A 10,586-nucleotide genomic window follows, 5' to 3' on the forward strand; every position below is an offset into this window, starting at 1 on the left:
CCCAACCTCTTGGATTAGACCTTGGTACGGGGGCCCCGATGAGGAGTAGTAGGACTAGCTGAGTGGGTAAAGGCAGATGCGGATGGAGCGGAAGAGAGAGCTACAATGAAGGAATCCCAAGACAGTGCATAGCTAGCAGGCTGCAACAATGCGAGAGGCACAGGAGTGTTGCACCAATGTAGGATGGCACAGAGAGGTGTGCAACAGTGCGAGATGCATGGAGTGTTGCAGCAGCTCAAAGATCACAGAGGGAGAACTTGTCAGTGGCAGAGGGAGCTTCAGCATCATAGGGTGTTTCTAGCCCAACAAGGAGGTCAGTCGGGAGATTTTTTTTGTTTCTAGAGGTGCTGGAGCAACAACACTTGGGAGAAGTGTTGCATGTAGAACATTCCAAAGGTTCAGGATCGGGTTCGAGTTGAATGCCTTTCTTGTTGAGAGGGAGTGTTGGAAATAGAAACAAGAAATGTTAAAAATAGCATTGCTATAAATAGCATTTTAGGAGCTAGTGTTGGACATAGAAACAAGGAATGAAAAATGGAAGTGCTAAAAATAGCATTGCTATAAATAGCATTTCGGGATAGATTCCAATTTTAGTTAGTCCCTGAACTAGAATTGAGAAGTAAAATTTGAATTTGATCTTAGCAGTTGTTTGTAAAATAATTACTTAATTTATCTTGAGTTAATTAGTTGTAGGAAATCAAACATGAAGTCTATGTGAAGACATGCAACAATTTCTCCATTGATTGAGGAATTTATCCATCAGTTAAAGAGATAAGGATGAGTTGTAATTAGTTGGCTTAGTTAACTGAGTCAATTCCAGTCATATTAATTCAAACAGTTTGTTGAATTAATTGTGAGTTCAGTTAGCTAATGCTTGCATGCATGTAACTACTGCACTTCAGATAATTGAATATTCTCTCATAAATAACTCATGCATGTCAGTTCAGTCAGAGACCCAGTTGAGATCAGAGGAAGGGACAATGTACTATCAGTTGAAGGATTTTTCCTATATAGGAAACTCATCCATGCAGAAGGAATTATCTCCTTTAGGTTTGTGTAGTTAATTCTGAGCCAAGTGAGCAGTGTGAGGTGGGAATTCACACAAGTGGAAGCACTAGACCCCAGGAAAAACTGCACAAGGAAATATGAGGCTTGGAGGATAGAGGAGAAGGTTGTGAGAGCCTTTGGCTGTCTATGAGCAGCATTGTTTGATTGCAGAGAGAGCAGGATAGCTTGAGAGCTGATTCTTTTTGTAACTCGAACATATTTCCACTTGTATGATAATACAAAGATTGGGCTTTTAGGCTGAGGCTTTCCCCGGGTTATTTCTTCTATGTTATGTGTGATTGATTTCTCATTCTCAGTTATATGTGTTCTCATTGATCTTGCTCATATTCGATTAAGCTTCTGCAAAGTTTGTTGGAGAAGTAGATCTTGTATTTTGCTTTAGTATATTGCATAATTTATTGATCTACAGTGGGAATTTCTACTCTTATTCTGAGATTCATTCAACTTCTCATTGAAAAATGCAATGGGTCTGGCTTCTTGACTGAGAACCACTCCAATTCCTACTCCACTAGCATTGCAGTCCACTTGAAGCACTTTTCTAAAGTCGGGTAAATCCAATCCAGATTGCATTGCAACCTTCTTCTTAAACTCTTCAAATGATTTCGCTACTACAAAAACCCATGTGAATACACCTTTCTTCATGCACTCAGTAAGCAGTGAACATATATGACTGAAGTTGCAAATGAAATTTTGATAGAAGCCTTCCAACCCATGGAATCCCCTCACATCAAATGTACATTTGGGTGTTGGCCATTCAAGAATTGCCTTCAATTTCTCGGAGTCCATTTTCATGCCTTCTTTTGAAACTACAAATCCCAAGTATACCAACTCTCACTGCATAAAGGTACACTTCTTCAAGTTTATGAGAAACTTTTCTTCCTTCAACTGCTACAACACAACTCTCACGTGTTCCACATTCTCTGTTTTTATTATGTTTTAAATCAGTATGTTGTCAAGATATACTACCACAAACTTACCCAAGAAGAACTCCAAGATTTCATTCATCAACCACATGATTGTGTTGGGTGAATTTGTCAACCTAAATGGCATCACAATCTGTTCAAACAAGCCAACCTTCATCTTGAACGTTCTCTTATGTTGGCTTGTGGGTGCTTGACCCAAGTTCAGTGTTAGTTAGCCAAACAAATCCCTACACTACTGGCCCTTTTGGCATCAGCCCGCGGAGCGCGGGCTGAAGTCTCACCCGAAGCAGTATGGGTGGATGATGGAACCAAGTTTCCGCACCCTTGAGATTGATGTGATGTCGGTTTATTTCAGTTAGACCTGCCTTCGCGCAGGTTGCTTAACCCTTTGTTCCACCCTTCAGTACCTTCGCGAAAGGGTACAATCGGCTTTTGCACAACCCTAACCAGGGGTTGAAGTCCTTTAACCATGCTAGGGCAGTGAACTGCGATATCTCCCAACTAGGCTAAGTGTCTTTCTTATCTTATTAGCATATATTAGTTAGCTTCACGTAAATAGATGTTCTTACTTACGTTCACTTAACCAATACATTTACATACATTCGCACATCATATAAGCATTATAAGTGAAATTCATACCCAATATAACAGATGCATAAACAGGAAACAAAGACGTAGAAATTATAAAATCCTTCTCTTTATTGATAATTCCGGACAATTACAAACTCGACCCACCCTGTGCACTCAGCTATAGGGATCTGTGCACTCAGTTGCGGACTTCTAGGCCTCTGTGCACCCAGCTGCAGAGCCTCTACCTATGCTACGACCCAAGACTTAGAATTCCACTTCAGAGCTATCTCTCATACATCATATCTTGCTTGATTGATTCTCTACAAACTACTTAGATCTTAGCTATATTTATACAATCCCATGGTCCGCGGACCATAGGTAGATCTTCTACAGCTGACATTACATTTCAAAAATAAGGGCGGACAACCCTATGACTCTTTAACATATACGCGCTCCGCGACCACAAAATGCGGAGTCTTTACACTTGGATTACAAAATTATGACCAAAATATGGGCTTTTAGCCCCAAAACTGCCCTTGGGGGATCCTGCACCCAACAAGCCCCCAACACAAACATCATGACTTGCCCTCGAGTCATTCTGTAGGTGCATAGATCTTAGCATGAAGACCTCCCAGCTCTATTTGGATCATCGCAACTTCGGCAGTGCACTAAGCGGCTACCTATTCGACTTCTTCCACACAATACTTGGTGACTGCTGCTGAACTGCTGCCTTGAATCTTTTGCTAAGCTGCCTGCAGTTGCACAAGATTTCCTTCAATGGAGGTTGTGATCACATAAGCATCGTCTATCCATGGTTGTAGGCATGCTTTTAAGACCACTTCTTTATGCCGAGTGGCATCCACCTATTCCTTGAGCGCCTTTTCCTCTTGCATCCGTGCGAGCCTCTGTGTAAGGGAAACTGTCTACGCGGTCCCTTTAACCTTGTCATATTTTTTTTGTAGTTCGCACACCTCTATCTCCAGGCGCTTTACATTCGGGTCCTCCTGTAGGGTGGTTAGGACCTCGAATGACTATTCAAAAATCTGCATGCAGTCTACCACTGCACTGTCAACCACCGCTATTTTTGTTGTAACAGTGGTGGTACATTGTTCCCTGACTTCCGGCGGAGTTGAAGGCTAAGCCCACAACTACAATTCTGTGATTTATAGGTTAGCTCCAACTGAACTCGGGCCATCTCTGATCGAGTGTCGTGCACCCCTGTGGCCAACTTGCGGACATGCGCCTCTACCAGTTCTTCTGCTTGAATTTCCAACTCCGGGACCATTTGATAGGCTTCCTCCACTACCTGCATTATTTTCTTGTTCTGCTCCACTTCCTCGTTACACTGCAGACCCAACTGCTCGATGTTGATGCACTGCTCGGTCATCACCTGCAGATCGCAGCTCTCCTGAGCCCTGAGTTCCGCGGTGACTCCATCCTACAAGAGGAAGAGAGTCTCCCGAGGGAGCATGGAAATATTCGATCCTACGCCTTTCAAACTACTGACCGTGGGCCTGTCGACCTCATTCTCTATAGTGAGTGCCCTAGGAGAAACTGCACAATGAAATAGGAGGCTTGGAGGATTGAAGGAAGGCATATTTGTTGTCTATTCTTTCTATGAGTAGCAGTGAGGGATTGTATTTAGAGCTAGATAGCTTGAGAGCTAAAGCTTTATGTAATCCTGAGATATTTCCACTTGTATGATAATACAGATAGCAGGGTTTTTAGCTGAGGCTTTCCCCAGAGTATTCTTCTGTGTTTCATATGTGATTGAATCTTCTTCTCTATTATATGTGTACTATTTTATCTTGCTCAAAATCGATTAAGCTTTCGCAAGTTTGATTGTAGAAGTAGATTAAGTATTTTGCTTTAGTACATTGCATAATCATTTTAATCTACAGTGAGAATCTCTACAGGCACCTCATCTGTGCGACACTTCCGCATCACCTTCCCTGCTAAAATTTGTGTTGCGACCTTGATTGCAGGGTTGTTAATGTTGGAGATGGCATATCCCTTCTTCTTCTTCTCCAACTTGAACTTCTTCTTCATCGCTTCTGCGAGGGCCAACTTGCCACCTTTTCCCTGTGATATATTAGCTGGATCCTCCCTTGAGTAAGGCAGCCACATGATCCGATGAATCAAGTGATCTATGATGGGAATGGGTTCCTCCAGCCACAAACATCTATTGTGCACCAAGAAGTGCAGCTGCCTGATGACAAAGATGGTCACTGGGGCGTGGTGGTAATACGGCACCCAGAGCAGGTTTAACAACCCGGCTTTCTCTACACCCTTGAAAAATGTGCGCAGCTCCAATTCAATCATTCCAGCTGTCGCATCCATCCATCGACACATTAGATGCTCAGTCACTAAATGTGGGAATTTCTCATGATCCGTGAGGTCCCAATCTTCAAACTTCAGTACAGGAACTCGCCCTAAGTGCGGTCCCTCAAAAACAATATCATCTGGGAGCAACAGAGTTTGCAGGGAGCTCTTGCTCTCGTCTATGTCCTTTGTCACCTTGGCTTTGCCCTTGCGTAGAGGAACATATTCGGGTAACCTGGTAATAGGGTCCACACCCTGGGTTTCTGTTATGAAACCAGCTCACAAAAAGATAGAAAAGATAGATCAATGCCTTAGAAGTCAGCCTCTTCAAGGGGTCAACCTCCTTTACATTACACAAATGAACAATTCTTCGATGATACAAATGACAAGACCTCCTTTCTATATATAGGAGTCTAAGGGGTCATAATATAATCAGAGTTGACATAACAGTAATAATGTAAGGGCACAATAATAACAATAGTGGGCTTCTATGGGGCACAATAGTAACAATATGGGGACTACATGGGTAGAACAATATAATAAGGGGGTTGTACTAATAACAATAAGGGGTTATACTAGAAGTATAGGGACCTAACATGCCCCTCTCCTTCAAAAATTCTTGTCCTCAACACTTGAATAGTTCTTGATGTTTTTGTATAAAATTCTTGTCCTCCCAATTGGAATCTTCAGCGGGTAAGTTCTTCCACTTGATGAGATGCTCTGAAATTGATCGATTTTGTAGCTTTCAATTCTTGTTTCTGTGATTTCTCCAGGTTCCAATATGATTTTTCCTTCCTCTTCAAGTTTTGGCAATATCGTTTGAATTGGGATCTTCTGCAACTTTTGAATGAGTAGCCACACTTTTTCATCCTTCTTCCATTCATCGCTTACTTCAATTATCCAATCTGGTTGGATAATAGAAATAGCACAAAACAATGCTTCCACATCCTCATACTTTCTTGAGAGTGCATCTGCAACAAAATTTTGCTTCCCTTTTCTATAGATGATGTCAAAGTCATAACCCAACATATTTGTGACCCATTTTTTCTGTTCTTCTAAAGATATTATTTGTTCCAAAAAGTATTTAAGACTATCATGATCCATTTTTACCTTAAAATGTCTTCCCATTGGGTAAGGTCTCCATTTCTTAAGTGCATGTAGTATTGCCAAAAATTTTCTCTCATTAATAGCTTGCTTGAGAGGTAGCCATAAAAATACCCAATCACCTACATCAAAAAAAATTTCACTGCGATGTTGATCTACCTATTGTTTCATTCGATTCTACACCATAGTGGTGTTATCCTTTAAAAGTTGGAGAACTTGTTGTTTATGCTCAATGTGATCTTTCACTGCTTGAACCTTTTTCTTCTTGATATGTCCTTCTATCTTTAGAGTTTGAGGAGTGGTAATTTCTTCCAATGCTTTACAAGATATGGTCGGATTCATTTCTTGATGCTCGATGTGATCTTTCACTTCTTGAACATTTGTTTTCTTGATATGTCCTTCTATCTTGATATTTTGAGGAGTAGTAATTCCGGCCAATGCATTACAAGATATGGTTGGATTCATTTCTTGTTTCTCAATGTGATTTTTCACTTCTTGAACCTTTTTCTTCTTGATATGTCCTTCTATCTTGAGAGTTTGAGGAGTGGTAATTCTTGCCAATGCTTTACAAGATATGGTCAGATTCATTTCTTCTTTCTCTGGGGTTGGTTCCTGGTGTATATCCTCTTCTTTTGATGTTTCTTGCTCCTTTTCTTCCTCCTCTTCATAATCTATGTAAAATAATTTCTTCTCAACACACTTAGGACCTTTGGTGCATTTGCTATCATAATTGTAACAAAGCCCTTTTTCTATTTTTTCTTCCAATTGTCGTGGTGTCACCCTTGTAGGTTGTCGAAGGCTAGGAGAAACAACACTTCCATGTTTATAGTTGTGAGGGGTAGAATGTGTTGTTTCCATAATTTTTCTTTCCACTTTTCTTGCCAACCTGAATGCCTTCTCCCATGAATCAAGTTCCCAAAGACGAACCTCATGTTGAATGTTATCCTTTAAAGTCCCTATGGAGACATCAATCCTCTACTTCTCTGGAATATCATTTTCCCTTATATTCAATTTTTGAAAGTCCTCAATGTGCTCTTCCATTGAACACTTTTGTTTGAGATTTATCAATTGGCTAAAGAAGGTGTTTCTCTTTGTATCCTCATAATGTGCTATCATTTCCTCCGTGAAAATTGACCACGTGACAAGTGGTTTACGAGAACAAAGCCCTTTATACCATAAAAATTGATTCGGTTCTAAATAATTAGATGCAATACATACCTTTTGTAACAGTGGTACACCATGTAGATCAAAATATTTCTCCATCTGTAGTATCCAATTTACCGGATCCTTGCCATCAAACTTCCTCATCTTGCTTTTTCTTGATTTTAGGAGCTCGATCTTGAAACGACTGTAACTCTATAATTTCAGATCTTCCAGTTCTGAAATCGTGATCTGTAGTAGTCCTCTGAGTCCTTTTTCCAATGCCACCAGTCTGATCGAAATTAGATTCTCCAACAAAGAGTTATGCATAATCTCCCAAGATGACCTGATTATACACCTTTTCAGAATAGCAAAATTGTATGACTTTCCACGTGTCAATTTTGACCTTCGGGTCTGAAAAATACACACAAAAAACTACAGTTCGTCCTCTTTCTGTAACTTCTTACAAAATTGTAATCTGATGCTCAAAACAAAAGTTATAAGGATTTTCCCATGGTGACCTGTTTGGAATGTAATTCGGGGGTCTGCAAAAACCCTAACTTCCTCAGACAATAACTCCGAAAATATAGCAAGACAGATTCAAAGCCAAGGCTCAAACTGATTTCTTCTCAAATGGGTTTTTATTTTAACTTCTGAAACTTCGTAGTGAAAGAATTATAGCAAAAATCCCACGATGACCTGTTTTAGCTTAAATTCTAGAGCTTGCAAAACCCTAACTTCCTCAGACCATATCTCCGAAAATATAGCAAAATAAGCTCTGAAATTTGGATCAGAGATTTAGTGTGATTTCATCTCAAATGGTTTTTTTTTTCGCTTCTGAAATGTCGCAGAAAAAAAAAGTTATAGTGAACATGTCACGATGACCTATTTGGAGCAGCGAAACCCTAGAATCCAAAGCTCTGATACCAAATGTTATGAAACCAACTCACAAAAAGATAGAAAAGATAGATCAACGCCTTAGAATTCAGCCTCTTTGAGAGGGAAACCTCCTTTACATTACACAAACGAACAATTCTTCGATGATACAAATGACAAGACCTCCTTTCCATATATAGGAGTCTAAGGAGTCATAATATAATCAGAGCTGACATAACAATAATAATGTAAGGGCACAATAATAACAATAGTGGGCTTCTATGGGGCACAATAGTAACCATATGGGGACTACATGGGTACAACAATATAATAAGGGGGTTGTACTAATAACAATAAGGGGTTACACTAGTAGTATAGGGACCTAACAGTTTCAACTTCCATTTCTACATCCTCCTCATCCATCAGGATTTCTTCAGATTCTTCCTCGTTGACCTCCATATTAATGGCCTTCCCCTTTTCCTGCAAGGTGAGCTTGGTTCTTTGTGGGTTTCTTGGTGAGATGCGCACCAAGATCATAGTATGCTTATCTTTCTTTGGTCTCAATTTTCTGGGGGATTTAGGGACTTCAACTAGTGCTCTGGCGCTCTCTGGGGCTTCTACTACAGCAATTTTCTGTGCGGCTTCCTCGGGTGTCGACATCATTCTAGTCAGGAGGTCCTGCATCTCCTTCGGAAATGTTTCAAACACTGAACTTGCTCTTAAAGCCTCAAAATTTGAAAGGTCCATACACACTTGATAGCGCAACAACTGAATTTTCAAAATGCCAAGTGTTTTTCGCTGGACAGCCACCTGTGATTTATAGGCCTTTTTTAATTCAAATTCGATCGTTCCCCCCACATTCGGCCCATTAATGCTAGATTGGCGGCAGATTTTCAAGAATCTAAGCCATAAAGTTTGCCTTAAATGCCTGCCTCCCGCTCCATTTGGCCTCAAACCGACCATCAAATCATGAATAGTGACTTTAATGGTCACTTTTTGGTGGACCTGCATGCTAGCACAGCTATCTTCGCATTGTCGCGGACCCTGTGACACTTCGTTGCTTCACGCAGTCCTGAAATCACTTAGTTCCCCAACCCAAGAAATGTAGTTTATAGTCCCGCGCCTCCTTTTAGCTGCCTGGAGCACTAAGACTATGCTTCTGTCACATATTCAGATGGTCGGGACACATGTGTATGGTTTCAATCGACTGCCATTCACCTTTCCTAAGAAGGGATCACCATTTAACTTAACGAGTTGGATCGCGCCACCGTCAGTAATCTCCTTAATAACATAGGGCCCCGGCCAATGCATTTTGAGTTTCCCTAGAAATTTATCAAACTTACTGTCATACAGCAGCACCAAGTCATTCACCTTAAAGGTGCGCATCTTAATATGTCGGTCATGCCACACTTTTTCACGTTGCTTTTTGACTTGTCGATGCAATGCATCCAAAAAGCTCTCTTCTTCAAGATCATCCAACTGTGCGAGCCACTCTTCCAGGGCTCCGCGATCCGTCGTACCTGTGAGAGCTGCTATGCGCAGACTAGGCACGATGTATTCCATAGGCATCACTGCTTCAACCCTGTATACCAGCCTAAAGGGTGTATGTCCCGTTAACTTCTTGCACATCGTCCGATAAACCCAAAACACTGCAGGTATGCACAGGTCTCAATTACTTCGCTGAGCATTTCAAACCTTGGTCAGCACGTTTTCAAGCACTTTGTTAAATGCCTCCACTGCCCCGTTAGCCTGTGGATGATAAGGTGTGCTCTTCTTGTGATACACCTGAAATTCCTTCGTTAGTGTGCTAATCATCTCATTCAGGAAGTGCGTACCACGATCACTCATCAAAATATTTGGACATCCAAATTGCATAAGTACATGTTCAAATATAAACTTGACGGCCGTCGTCCCCGTGCATCCTTCACCGGCTGCGCTTCTGCCCAAGGATTCAAGTACTACATCGTAGTAATAAAGTACCTCGCACCTGTCTTCCCTTTGGGCTAAATAGGTCCTACAAAATCGATTTCCCACTTCTCGAAAGGTTGCCATGTCATTTGCGGATTCAAAGGCATTTCATCCCTCCACAATGGCCTACCTATTCTTTGGCATACATCACATGCCTTGCAATATGCTTTTGAATCCTAATGAAGGGTTGGCCACCACAACCCAGCGAGTAGAATTTTTTGTGCAGTTGCTCTCCCTACGTAATGTCCTCCCATGGTGCCCCCATGTGCATCCACGAGGATGTTGCTTCATTCAAACTCAGGTACATATCTTCGCAAAATCTCATCAGTCCCCATCTTGTATAGATGGCCAGCAATGACAGAGAAATCTGCCACATGCACCACTAATTCTTTCTTTTGCTATACAAAGTATCCTTCCGACGCAGTTCCTGTTGTTATGAAGTGTATTATATCCTCAAAATGTCCATCTACGACGTGCATAGCAAAGAGTTGCGCATCAAGTAATCCTTCCTCCAAATTAGTGGGTTCCTCCCCTGTCTCAATGCGCGATAGGTGGTCAGGTCATGCGTTCAATCTTCCAAGCTTCACAACAACTTCAAAATCATACTCTTAGAAC

The sequence above is a fragment of the Pinus tabuliformis genome, chromosome 8 (genome assembly GCF_031772625.1).
Source record: "Pinus tabuliformis cultivar Carrire ecotype Pingquan chromosome 8, CPIR1, whole genome shotgun sequence".
Classification (NCBI taxonomy): Eukaryota; Viridiplantae; Streptophyta; class Pinopsida; order Pinales; family Pinaceae; genus Pinus; species Pinus tabuliformis.